This window comes from Siphateles boraxobius, unplaced genomic scaffold (assembly GCF_051911475.1).
Source record: "Siphateles boraxobius isolate OS27281-9 unplaced genomic scaffold, OSU_SipBor_1 25, whole genome shotgun sequence".
Classification (NCBI taxonomy): Eukaryota; Metazoa; Chordata; class Actinopteri; order Cypriniformes; family Leuciscidae; genus Siphateles; species Siphateles boraxobius.
Window position 1 is genome coordinate 5,026,847 of NW_027508866.1, and position 12,793 is coordinate 5,039,639.

Sequence of the window (12,793 nt, forward strand, 5' to 3'; positions counted from 1 at the left end):
TCTTATTGTCATATTTATTGCACACTTTACAAACGGCGCAGAATACGAGGTTCACTTCACATCTCTATGTGAGGCTAAGGAAGCAGAGCAGAAGTGTTTTTCTTGACCCGAGGAAGCACTTTATAGTTTATTTGATTCATTTTAAAGCTGTTATTATCTAGCGGAGACCATCTTTAAAGGCTTTAAAATGCCAACTTTTTCAAGAGCAAATTGATACACTTCTTTCTTAAGTATTAAAACGTACTTGTGGCATGTAAAGGTTTAGGGGATGTAGATATTATTTGAGTCTAAATGTGTTCTTCAGAAGAGCCAGTAGATGTCAGTGTTTAGCCAAGTATAACACATCTCACATCACTTACACAATATACTGATAGCTTTGTCCCACACGCTTTATTTTCTCTATTTTAAGGTTTGTAATCCACCGATCATGATCTTATGAAGACTGAACTGTTCACGGAACATCACAAACACAACGGAGGACAAACATATGAGATGGGGGAGGAGGATATTTCAACGCTTTTATTCACTCCAAACTTTTGCATTGTTCGAGAGGAATTTAGCATTAGCTTGCACAAGTTTCCTATGGGACGTCCTAAAGTCTCTCAGCGTTGCTTAATGTATTAAGAGAGTGATATTAAAAGACCAAACTCAGTAGGCTAAACACCATGATAAACAAAAGCATACGAGATGAGCCCATATGATGAAAGAAAGCACATGTGTGTCACTTCATAAGGCTGTGTGAAATAGTTCTCCCTCTGTGTTTCTGACAATACAGTGATTTATGAGAATAACGAAACCTGCCTGTGTTTTCTTCATAGAAACACATTTAGTCTTTTTTGATATATAACTGTTGGTCCATTATTTATAGTCCCATTAAGCGCACAACACAAAACAGCTAATGTTTTCTTTCCTGAAATTGAAAGTCATCCTTAAGTCTCATAAAGTGTAAAATGTAACTGGATATTTTGTATAATTCCTCGCATCATTACTGTGTCTGTCGTGTGACATGAACATTTATTTTAAAACCTTACGAGGACTTTCAAACCGCAAAGCAATCAGAACTATGGACATTTACAAAGAATTACATTACTTTTTTTACTTTGATTATTCACATTTACCCATTTCTGTTCTTTTTTCTTTTTCTTTCTACTTCATCTTTAATATGTGACTATATTTTCTTTAATATCTTTGCTATTGATGTTATCCTTAGGTTTCATTACAGTACCTGATGTTCAAAATTACGATCCTATTTATGTGAAACATTTATATTTTTCGAAATGCTACATGTATGTTTTTTTGGAAATAAATGTTTTAAAAAAAATAACAATCACCACCTTTATTCTAATTTGAATGGCTTTAATTACACCTGTGGAAATAAAAGACTACACAAAAGACACTGAAAATAGGGTAGCTAATATTTTATTGCTAATATTTCAAAGCTTGCTAATTAAGAGAAATAGACAGAGTTTAAATAGAAATATTTAGCGATTTGTCATTGTACGCCACAATTCGGATACTAAACTCCACACTGAAGGCTTTTTAGTGCTTCGAGTTCATCATGAACAATATTTGTTGGATAAATTCATTTATTTTATTTTATATGTTGCTTAATTTTTTTCTTCAATATTAGGCTACATGTTTGGACCACGACCTATAGAGGAAATACTTTAAACAAATAAATTAATAAAATAAGAGTGAATGAAATAATAAATGATAAATGAAAGGTAGGCTATATACAAATTTATATATGCACATTGAGGAATAATTGTAGGCTACTAGAAATTTAGAAATATATTTTTTAAATGATTAAAGTATTCTGCATACATTAGTTTCCCTGTAGGCAGACAGTGAACACCTGTTGCGTGTCGTTACACACAGGTAGGAGAGATAATCCAGCCAATGAAATGGCGAGATGCTGGTTGCCTGACAACAGGCTGGCCAATGAGCGTCGTGCTTGTTTATTTCGAAGAGCGGAGTTGCGCTTCAAATCACCCAAACATCTCCTGCGCTCCAGGGCAGGTGAACGACACTCGCACTGCAGTCTCACACACACTCACACACTCGCTCGGGATCTTTCTGATCTATACTTGGTCAGTCCAGCACGCGATCACATGCTAATCTGACGGGTTGAATACGCGGAGCTGCATCTGACTGATGTAAGTCAACATGTGTGACTGTGTTATTAGCGCTGTGCTAAAGTTAAAACTAGGGCTGTGTCTCTAATGTCGTGTGTTTCCTACATAGACTGCGAATGGACGTGTCCAACCCGCCTAGAAATGCCGTCTAGGTAGAGAACTGAAACAGACTAACTGCACGCTATCGTTAGCTAACGGTCATTCATTGAAAATAAACATGTTATTTTTCTAGTAAGTAACGTTAATGTTGCAGTGACAACTGAGAATATTGAATCAGATTGGACGACTGCAGATAAGTTCGTGTTGATAAAAATGAACATTTCTGAAGCAATGTTGTTTTTAAATACAAATGTATTGAAAGTTAGTTGGTTAACGTTACTCGAAGCTTTTCCACACAGGGGGCGTTTCTGCCATGAATAGATTGAGTTTGTTTTCTTTGCAAGAGTGTAATTTCTGTTTTCATTTGATTTTGACTGTGAGGAATTGATTGGTTGTGGTTTGCTATTAGTGGGTCTCATGTGAGTGACACGTTGCCCCGCCCACGCGCCACTAAACACGTCATCAGAGATGATAAATCTAGTTTAGTTATTTTGTTTTAAGATTACGAGGGAATTAAGATGACGATTTTTCTTGGTCTGCTTTATTAAAGGACTGGCGTAATAAGATCTTTCCAAAACTTTTTAGGATTTGATAGAAAATGAACCCTGCAAAACAGCTCTTGCCATTAAAATAGTCTCAGCTGCTGATGTGGAAATAAAATCTCAACTTGCTATCTGCTTTAATCTTCTGAATAAAACATCCCTAACTTTCTCTAAGCAATTTTTTTTGGTTTAACATCATGACAGCGACTGAAAGCAAAGTACATTTTAAAACATGTCATGACTCCAATCATTGAGGATTAATTATTAACTTGTTGTTTCACGCATGCCCATTATCTGTAGGCTACGCCGTAAACGTTGTGTCTTGAAAAAGGCTGTTGTTAACAAATGGCTAAATGGGACCACGGATGTTGCCGAGGGCTTTAAACACAATGAGTAGAATTGATGCAGCCATGATAACTTATCTAGATAAGCTCATGCTAAAAGAAAAGGCATTTATTCATTTTTTTTTATTAGACACTCGCAACATTTCCAAAAAAAAAAAAAAAAGGTGGGAACCAGATTCATCCGCAATACCACAAACAGAGCGCAGTGGATTTTTTATAAGCATAGTGATGATGATGTTTATGTCATGTGATTGTAGTGTAGTTCGTTTATGGCCTAACCTTTGCTTTCTCCTTTTAGTGATTTGTATTTGGGCTTTCTGAAGATTCGCTTGATGAAAAAAACGTGGAAGAATCGTAAACTTTTGTTGGTTGCAGAGCTTATTTTCTGTAATAATCCAGATGCAAGTGGAACCTTAGATTTAAAAATAAAATTGACAGAGTAATTAATAGGGATGTAACGATTCACTCAACTCACGATGCGATACGATTCACGATACTGGTTTCACGATACGATTTTCTCACGATTTTTTTAACAAGTGATTAATTTAAGAAATTATAAATGAAAAAGTGTCCCTTTTTGTTATTTCTCAGACAAAATGCTGCACATTTCTTTTTCATTTTAAAATATATTTGTCAAATAAAAAAACTACATTGAAATAAAAACAAAAAAATCCCTTCAAGGTTGTTTCAACTCAGTCTTTCTGTCTGTCTGGTCAAGAGGGTGGACACTGGTACCTTCGCACACTAAGAAAAAGACTATACCATTAGTAAAATTAGTACCACATTTAGAAGGGTTTTAATTTTGTTATAATTTGTATCATTAACCTTACACTAGCTAGAGTAAAAAAACAAAACACACATTTAGAAAAATATGCCATAACAATCAATAAATTATATATATATAAAAAATATATCCATAGACACATTTAGAGAAAGAGATAGTAAAATAAATACAACACCTGGTTTCCACGGAAACACTGATGCACCTTGTGATCTCCGTGGCTCTCGCACTTGTCGTATTAATGCCTTTTACATGAAAACGGAGGTGACTGGTGCTTCTCACGGTGGTGATTATTATTAGTCTACGGAAAGTCAAAATGCCGCCACACCTCCGATTTGAATGAGTCAACATCTACGCTTGCCGTCGCAATGTGTTTGACGGCGCGTGCACACCAGTCTATGGCACACACTGGCGCGGCGCGAGCGGAGCAAACCGAGCGTTTTCAGTTCATTCCTGTGGAAGTTGAGCTTGGCTCACACAAGCTCAAGTTTCATTAATGAAGTGAAAACACTCGCTAGCTTCGTGTGTGCTTGCTGCTATTGTGCCTCTAAAGCGTCACAACTTCACAGTAGGCTACAGTAAACGCCCCTGCTGTTTAAAACGTGTATCGCGATTCGTTTAACATTTCAACCGACTTGAATCGTCACACATTTTTATCGATTTTCAACCGGTTGCGAGTGAATCGTTACATACCTAGTAATTAATATTAAATTATGCTTTAAATATGACTCTAAAAAGCCAGTAGGTCGCAGCAATTCTCCATCCTAATGAGTGAGTCATTTATTCAATGATTCATTCAAACGGCTTATTTAATCTGTAATGAAGCATGTATATTTTTATGAATGGGTCATTGAATGATTCAATCGAACGATTCTTTCCAAAAATGCAGATTTGTTCAGTAATGAAACACCGTATGTTGCTTGGAGATGCGCAACTGTTCTGCGGTGGCTTTGTTTGTAACTATTTTTGTTGGTTAACCGGAGCAAAAAAGACAACATTTATGTCCAAATTAACGCACTTAATATTGAAGGGTTGGTTCACCCAAATATAAAAAAATGTAGGCTTTTATTCACATATAACATCAGCGACCATAAACAGAGGCTCAGCTGTACTTTTTTGGCACACAAGAACCAACTAATTGTTTCTTTCTGAAGCTCAAACGTGTTGAGCTTCATCATTGGTTCAGCTGTTTCCACACTGAACGATACTCGCACTGCCTGGAATGACACACAACAGGTGTTCACTGTCTGCCGACAGGAACCTAATTTTATGCAGAAGACATGAATCATGTAAATAACATTAATAATAAAAAGATATTATACAAACGTACATATTTTAATATTTGTATATTTTTTAGTAGCCTACAATGATTCCTCAATTTATTTAAATTTGTATATAACCTACCTTAATTTATTATTTCATTCACTCTTCTTTTATTAAAGGGGTGGTAAAATGCCCTTTTCACAAGATGTAAAATAAATCTCTGATGTCCCCAGAGTGTGCGTGTGAAGTTTTAGCACAAAATACCCCACAGATATTTTTATATAGCATGTTAAAGTTGACACTTTTTGAGGGTTAGCAAAAAGCGCACCGTTTTGTGCCTGGCCCTTTAAATGCAAATGAGCTGCCTCGGAGGGCGGGGTTTCAAGAGCTTTTGTGTGTTACCGTCAAACCTCCTCCCTATTTTACCGGGGTATACGGTATTACCGTGACTAATTAAAAATTATGACATAAGGCTCAGACAGCGTCACCAAACTATTGGCTTGTGCCTACACCGTTCAGAAACTGAATACCAGATTGGGCAAAAAAATAAAATAATCAAGGCCAACCCGTGCACGTTGTGTCTGATCGCGGCTGACGGCATTAAATGTAATATGAGCTGGAGCCCTATTTAGACTCGACTATTTTTAATACATGGGCCGTTATAATATGGTGGCGCCAAATAATTGTTTAACCCAGGTACTGAGGGGGTGGTAGATATAAATACTATTTATAAATGAGCAAAAATGGGACAATTAATAATATTTAATTATTTTAATTATGACAATTTAATTCATTTAAATTAACAAGCAAGAAGGATTTGTAAATCCGGTGACACGCGTCCATTGATTTTTATTAATACAACTTTTCTGTCAGTGCTGCAAAGATTAAGTTGACGATCGCCATCTCCTAGTGAACGCACATAGAGAGAAGTGCAAATCATGGATTACATAATCAGAAGGTATAGGCTAGCCTTTTTCTTTTCCTTTTGAATTGTTTCGTTTAAAGAAATTGACGAATCGCCATCTCCATAGTGAACGATAGAGAGAAATGCACATCATGGATTAAATAATCAGAGAGTAGGCTAGCCTATTTCTTTTCGTTGTGAATTGTTTCGTTTAATTTGATGATCGCCATTTCCGTATGAACGCGCATAGAGAGAAATGCACATCATGGATTAAATAATCAGCGAGTGGCCTATTTCTTTTCGTTTTGAATTGTTTCGTTTAATGAAATTTCAAGCGTTATTTAGATATCTGTCATGTCTGTGAGACATACACTGAGTTTCGGTTAATTTATGATGAGATTTCAATGCAAGTGACCGCGGCGCGCCAGCGCACGATCATCTCATGATTATGTTGTCTGATATATTTGATTCTTATTTATTAAATCCAGGCAATTGGTTGATAAAAAAATTATTAAAATTAAGATACAATTTATACAAAACGAAATTCACTTTAAAGAAAGGCCTTTTACAAAATGAAACTTGGTTAAGTGGTCAATGTCTGACTCCCGATGCATCCCATCTTACTCGTGCTGTTCAGTTTTCATTATCAACGTAAAAAAAATAACATTATAATATTTTAACAAATATAAACTAATGCGCTTATTTAATGAACTCGGGGCAAAATGCATCCTCGCAGCAGTGAGTGTGTGGTTGTTTCGGAGATGCGACATTAGGTTAGAGGTGTTTCCATCTCTCGCGGTCACCTTTTTTATTGCAACATTTACATATTGCCTCGTCAATATTTACCGCCTCTCCCTTCTCTCTCTCTCTCTTTCTCCTCCACACTGTCACTTGATGACAACTACATAAGCATTTTTAGGCATTGAATAAATGACATTTATATATTATATATAAGTGCCGGTAATGACGGTATTGAAACTGATACCGTTGCTATTTTAAGACCCCGCGGTATACGATATTACCGAGATACCTCCCAACCCTAGGAGAGACTCAAGAAGAAGTGACAACATGTAGAATGCAACAGGACGTCTCTGAATGGTTAGTTGATGAATTTATGTTGCTGATGTGGAGTTAACTATCTTCAATTAGCATATTCCGTCATGATAATCTATAAATCGCTTGTATAGGAACTGTTGTGAGATGCACACAGAGTGACTTTTTATTGCATGTGAAAAGAAGGATGCTAAAGTTTAAGTTGAATCACAAATACACTCTTATACAACAACTTTTCCTCTTCTCAACATGGACTGAGTGTCCCGGGGGCGGGGTTTATGTACATTTTAGGGTTGCTGATGTCACTAACCCGGGAGGAATGTCGTGTAGTCCCAACCAGCCGTTTTTTGTAGTCCTTTTCTTTAAAAGAAAATATCTCCCTTTGCTTTGAACTTTGAGCGTTGTAACTTTGCAGATGTTTTTTTATGCTCAAACAGCAACATTACACACAAGCTAAAGGTAGAAAAGTGAAATCATAATCAACCACCCCTTTAATTTATTTGTTTAAAATATTTCCTCTATAGGCTATGGTCCAATCATATAATATTGAAAAACAAATTAAGCAAGGAATAAAATAAATAAAAAAATAATTTATCCAACAAATATTGTTCATGATGAACTCGAAGCACTAAAAAGCCTTCAGTGTGCTTTGGAGTTTGGTATCCAAATTGTGGCGCACATTGACAAATTGTTAAATATTTCTATTTAAACTGTCTATTTCTCTTAATTAGCAAGCTTTGAAATATTAGCAATAAAATATTAGCTACCCTATTTTCAGTGTGGAAATAACCCTATTATCTTCATCATTTGTTTAGCTCAAACGTGATGCGTAACGCGAGAATGAACCTCATTGGTTCTTGCTGAAGCTCAAACATTCTGCGTAATGCGTGAATGATCCTCATTGGTTCTTGAGAAGCTCAAACGTGCTGCGTAACACGAGAATGATCCTCATTGGTTCTTGCTGAAGCTCAAACGTGATGCTTAACACGAGAATGATCCTCATTGGTTCTTGCTGAAGCTCAAACGTGCTGCGTAACACGAGAATGAACCTCATTGGTTCTTGCTGAAGCTCAAACGTGATGCTTAACACGAGAATGATCCTCATTGGTTCTTGAGAAGCTCAAACGCGCTGCGTAACACGAGAATGATCCTCATTGGTTCTTGCTGAAGCTCAAACGTGATGCTTAACACGAGAATGATCCTCATTGGTTCTTGCTGAAGCTCAAACGTGCTGCGTAACACGAGAATGAACCTCATTGGTTCTTGCTGAAGCTCAAACGTGATGCGTAACACGAGAATGAACCTCATTGGTTCTTGCTGAAGCTCAAACGTGCTGCGTAACACGAGAATGAACCTCATTGGTTCTTGCTGAAGCTCAAACATTCTGTGTAATGCGAGAATGATCCTCATTGGTTCTAGCTTAAGCTCAAACGTGATGCGTAACGCGAGAATGATCCTCATTGGTTCTTGCTGAAGCTCAAACGTGATGCGTAACGCGAGAATGATCCTCATTGGTTCTTGCTGAAGCTCAAACGTGCTGCGTAACAAAAGAATGATCCTCATTGGTTCTTGCAGAAGCTCAAACGTGCTGCGTAACACGAGAATGAACCTCATTGGTTCTTGCTGAAGCTCAAACGTGCTGCGTAACAAAAGAATGATCCTCATTGGTTCTTGCAGAAGCTCAAACGTGCTGCGTAACACGAGAATGAACCTCATTGGTTCTTGCAGAAGCTCAAACGTGCTGCGTAACACGAGAATGAACCTCATTGGTTCTTGCTGAAGCTCAAACGTGCTGCGTAACAAAAGAATGATCCTCATTGGTTCTTGCAGAAGCTCAAACGTGCTGCGTAACACGAGAATGAACCTCATTGGTTCTTGCAGAAGCTCAAACGTGCTGCGTAACACGAGAATGAACCTCATTGGTTCTTGCAGAAGCTCAAACGAGCTGCGTAACACGAGAATGAACCTCATTGGTTCTTGCTGAAGCTCAAACGTGCTGCGTAACACGAGAATGAACCTCATTGGCTCTTGCTGAAGCTCAAACGAGCTGCGTAACACGAGAATGAACCTCATTGGTTCTTGCTGAAGCTCAAACGTGCTGCGTAACACGAGAATGATCCTCATTGGTTCTTGCTAAAGCTCAAACGTGCTGCGTAACACGAGAATGATCCTCATTGGTTCTTGCTGAAGCTCAAACGTGCTGCTTAACACGAGAATGATCCTCATTGGTTCTTGCTGAAGCTCAAACGTGATGCGTAACACGAGAATGAACCTCATTGGTTCTTGCTGAAGCTCAAACGTGCTGCGTAACACGAGAATGATCCTCATTGGTTCTTGCTGAAGCTCAAACGTGCTGCGTAACACGAGAATGATCCTCATTGGTTCTTGCTGAAGCTCAAACGTACTGCTTAACACGAGAATGAACCTCATTAGTTCTTGCTGAAGCTCAAACGTGCTGCGTAACACGAGAATGAACCTCATTGGTTCTTGCTGAAGCTCAAACGTGCTGCATAACACGAGAATGAACCTCATTGGTTCTTGCTGAAGCTCAAACGTGCTGCTTAACACGAGAATGAACCTCATTTGTTCTTGCTGAAGCTCAAACGTGCTGCTTAACACGAGAATGAACCTCATTAGTTCTTGCTGAAGCTCAAACGTGCTGCGTAACACGAGAATGAACCTCATTGGTTCTTGCGGAAGCTCAAACGTGCTGCGTAACACGAGAATGAACCTCATTGGTTCTTGCTGAAGCTCAAACGTGCTGCGTAACACGAGAATGAACCTCATTGGTTCTTGCTGAAGCTCAAACGTGCTGCTTAACACGAGAATGAACCTCATTGGTTCTTGCTGAAGCTCAAACGTGCTGCGTAACAAAAGAATGATCCTCATTGGTTCTTGCTGAAGCTCAAACGTGCTGCTTAACACGAGAATGAACCTCATTGGCTCTTGCTGAAGCTCAAACGTGCTGCGTAACAAAAGAATGATCCTCATTGGTTCTTGCAGAAGCTCAAACGTGCTGCGTAACACGAGAATGAACCTCATTGGTTCTTGCTGAAGCTCAAACGTGCTGCGTAACACGAGAATGAACCTCATTGGCTCTTGCTGAAGCTCAAACGAGCTGCGTAACACGAGAATGAACCTCATTGGTTCTTGCTGAAGCTCAAACGTGCTGCGTAACACGAGAATGATCCTCATTGGTTCTTGCTGATAGTGTTGTCACGATACTAGAATTTCTAACTTCGATACGATACCTTGAAAAATATCGATATTCGATACCATTTTCGATACCACAGAGAAAAAAACTGCCACAATATTAAGGGGGTCTTTTTTTTATTTAAAGCTAAATATTACAAGTCTAGAACATGACAATGAGGTATATTTTACATGAACAAAAATGTCCTGAGTTCTATCTGTTAATATTTTTTCATTGGACCAGAGCTAACATGATCCGTTGTGTTTTTATTACCTACTGTTATCAAAGATTAAAATATACTGTAACAAATGCATTGGTCATCGGTCATAAATGCTGGTTAATACATTAACTTAATTTGATGAACAGATTTAAACGCAAACGTGTGTGCATCACACGCGGAAACAATGCTCACTGGATCAGCATCTAGTCAAGTTACCTTTATTTATATATTGCTTTTAATAATACAGATTGTGTCGAAGCACTTAACTGTATCAAATTGGAGGATAGAGTGTCAGTAATGTATAATAATAAGGTTAAACATTCAATTTTCAGTTAAAGGCATTTCATTATTGAATTCAGAGATGCCATTGTCTAGCTCAGTTTAGTTTAATTAGTATATGTGTAATCAAATTGATGATAATCGCTAATGAAGGCAAATTGCAGAATTAAATAATACTTTTTGAATAAAGTTAAACAGACACAAGTTAATTTACATCTGACCACAGTTACAATATTTACTTGTCTACGATTCCTCAGTCAGATTATGTTAACTTTAAGAATTACAGTGAAAAAACGAAACACAGACTCATATCAACAACAATACTAGGCCATCTTGGTTAATGTTTCAGAAAAGTTAAAATGAGAAGAGTTACAGTGTTAGGATGTTTTTAGCAGTGGTGCAGGTCTGTCCAAAAAACAAACACCCCTGATGCTGAGCATATGCTTGCTAAATGGTACCCCTGGAGCCAATTCCTTAAATGTTTTCATCTATAAAATAATTTTACAAAATGAGTGATGAGAGGGATATTGATAGTCAAACAATCTTTTGGGTGCCCGCAGCCCGCTCGCAGTGTGAAGCGCGTGTCCGCGCTATTCTCCGACATGCCCGCTCGCGGTGTGTAGCGCGTGTCCTGTCCACGCCATTCTCCGACTCCGACATGCCCGCTCGCGGTGTTCTTTATCAATCAACCAAAGCCGGTCGCGGGGACGCCGCACTCGCAATCTTTCCATTCACTTTTGCTATTTAACCAGAGCGAATGAGACGAGTGCGTCACGTGTGGTGTTTGTCAACGCGCCTTTGGAGAGAAGTGAAAGTGACTGCTCGGCTAGTATTGGTGTATCGATACTTCGGGAAATTAGTATTGGTACCGTTCAGATATTTCAGTATCGATATTTATCGAAATATCGATATTTTTGACAACACTACTTGCTGAAGCTCAAACGTGCTGCGTAACACGAGAATGATCCTCATTGGTTCTTGCTGAAGCTCAAACGTGCTGCGTAACACGAGAATGATCCTCATTGGTTCTTGCTGAAGCTCAAACGTGCTGCGTAACACGAGAATGATCCTCATTGGTTCTTGCTGAAGCTCAAACGTGCTGCGTAACACGAGAATGATCCTCATTGGTTCTTGCTGAAGCTCAAACGTGATGCGTAACACGAGAATGAACCTGATTGGTTCTTGCTGAAGCTCAAACGTGCTGCGTAACACGAGAATGATCCTCATTGGTTCTTGCTGAAGCTCAAACGTGCTGCGTAACACGAGAATGATCCTCATTGGTTCTTGCTGAAGCTCAAACGTACTGCTTAACACGAGAATGAACCTCATTGGTTCTTGCTGAAGCTCAAACGTGCTGCGTAACACGAGAATGATCCTCATTGGTTCTTGCTGAAGCTCAAACGTGCTGCGTAACACGAGAATGAACCTCATTGGTTCTTGCTGAAGCTCAAACGTGCTGCTTAACACGAGAATGATCCTCATTGGTTCTTGCTGAAGCTCAAACGTGATGCGTAACACGAGAATGAACCTGATTGGTTCTTGCTGAAGCTCAAACGTGCTGCGTAACACGAGAATGATCCTCATTGGTTCTTGCTGAAGCTCAAACGTGCTGCGTAACACGAGAATGATCCTCATTGGTTCTTGCTGAAGCTCAAACGTACTGCTTAACACGAGAATGAACATCATTGGTTCTTGCTGAAGCTCAAACGTGCTGCTTAACACGAGAATGATCCTCATTGGTTCTTGCTGAAGCTCAAACGTGCTGCGTAACGCGAGAATGAACCTCATTGGTTCTTGCTGAAGCTCAAACGTGCTGCGTAACACGAGAATGATCCTCATTGGTTCTTGCTGAAGCTCAAACGTGATGCGTAACACGAGAATGAACCTCATTGGTTCTTGCTGAAGCTCAAACGTGCTGCTTAACACGAGAATGATCCTCATTGGTTCTTGCTGAAGCTCAAACGTGATGCGTAACACGAG

General features: G+C 38.7%; 1 protein-coding gene across 3 annotated transcripts in view; it reads left to right on the forward strand.

Moving 5' to 3' along the window:
- Positions 1–1,960: 1,960 nt before the first annotated feature.
- The window catches only part of ssx2ipa (synovial sarcoma, X breakpoint 2 interacting protein a), a 45,785-nt gene continuing 34,952 nt past the window's right edge, over positions 1,961–12,793 (forward strand). For 2 of the 3 annotated variants that reach the window (XM_077242130.1, XM_077242132.1), the window contains exon 1: positions 1,961–2,156. The gene's annotated coding sequence lies outside the window, so the exon portion shown is untranslated. The remainder of the gene's footprint in view (positions 2,157–12,793) is intronic. The other variant, XM_077242131.1, reaches the window with a different exon arrangement.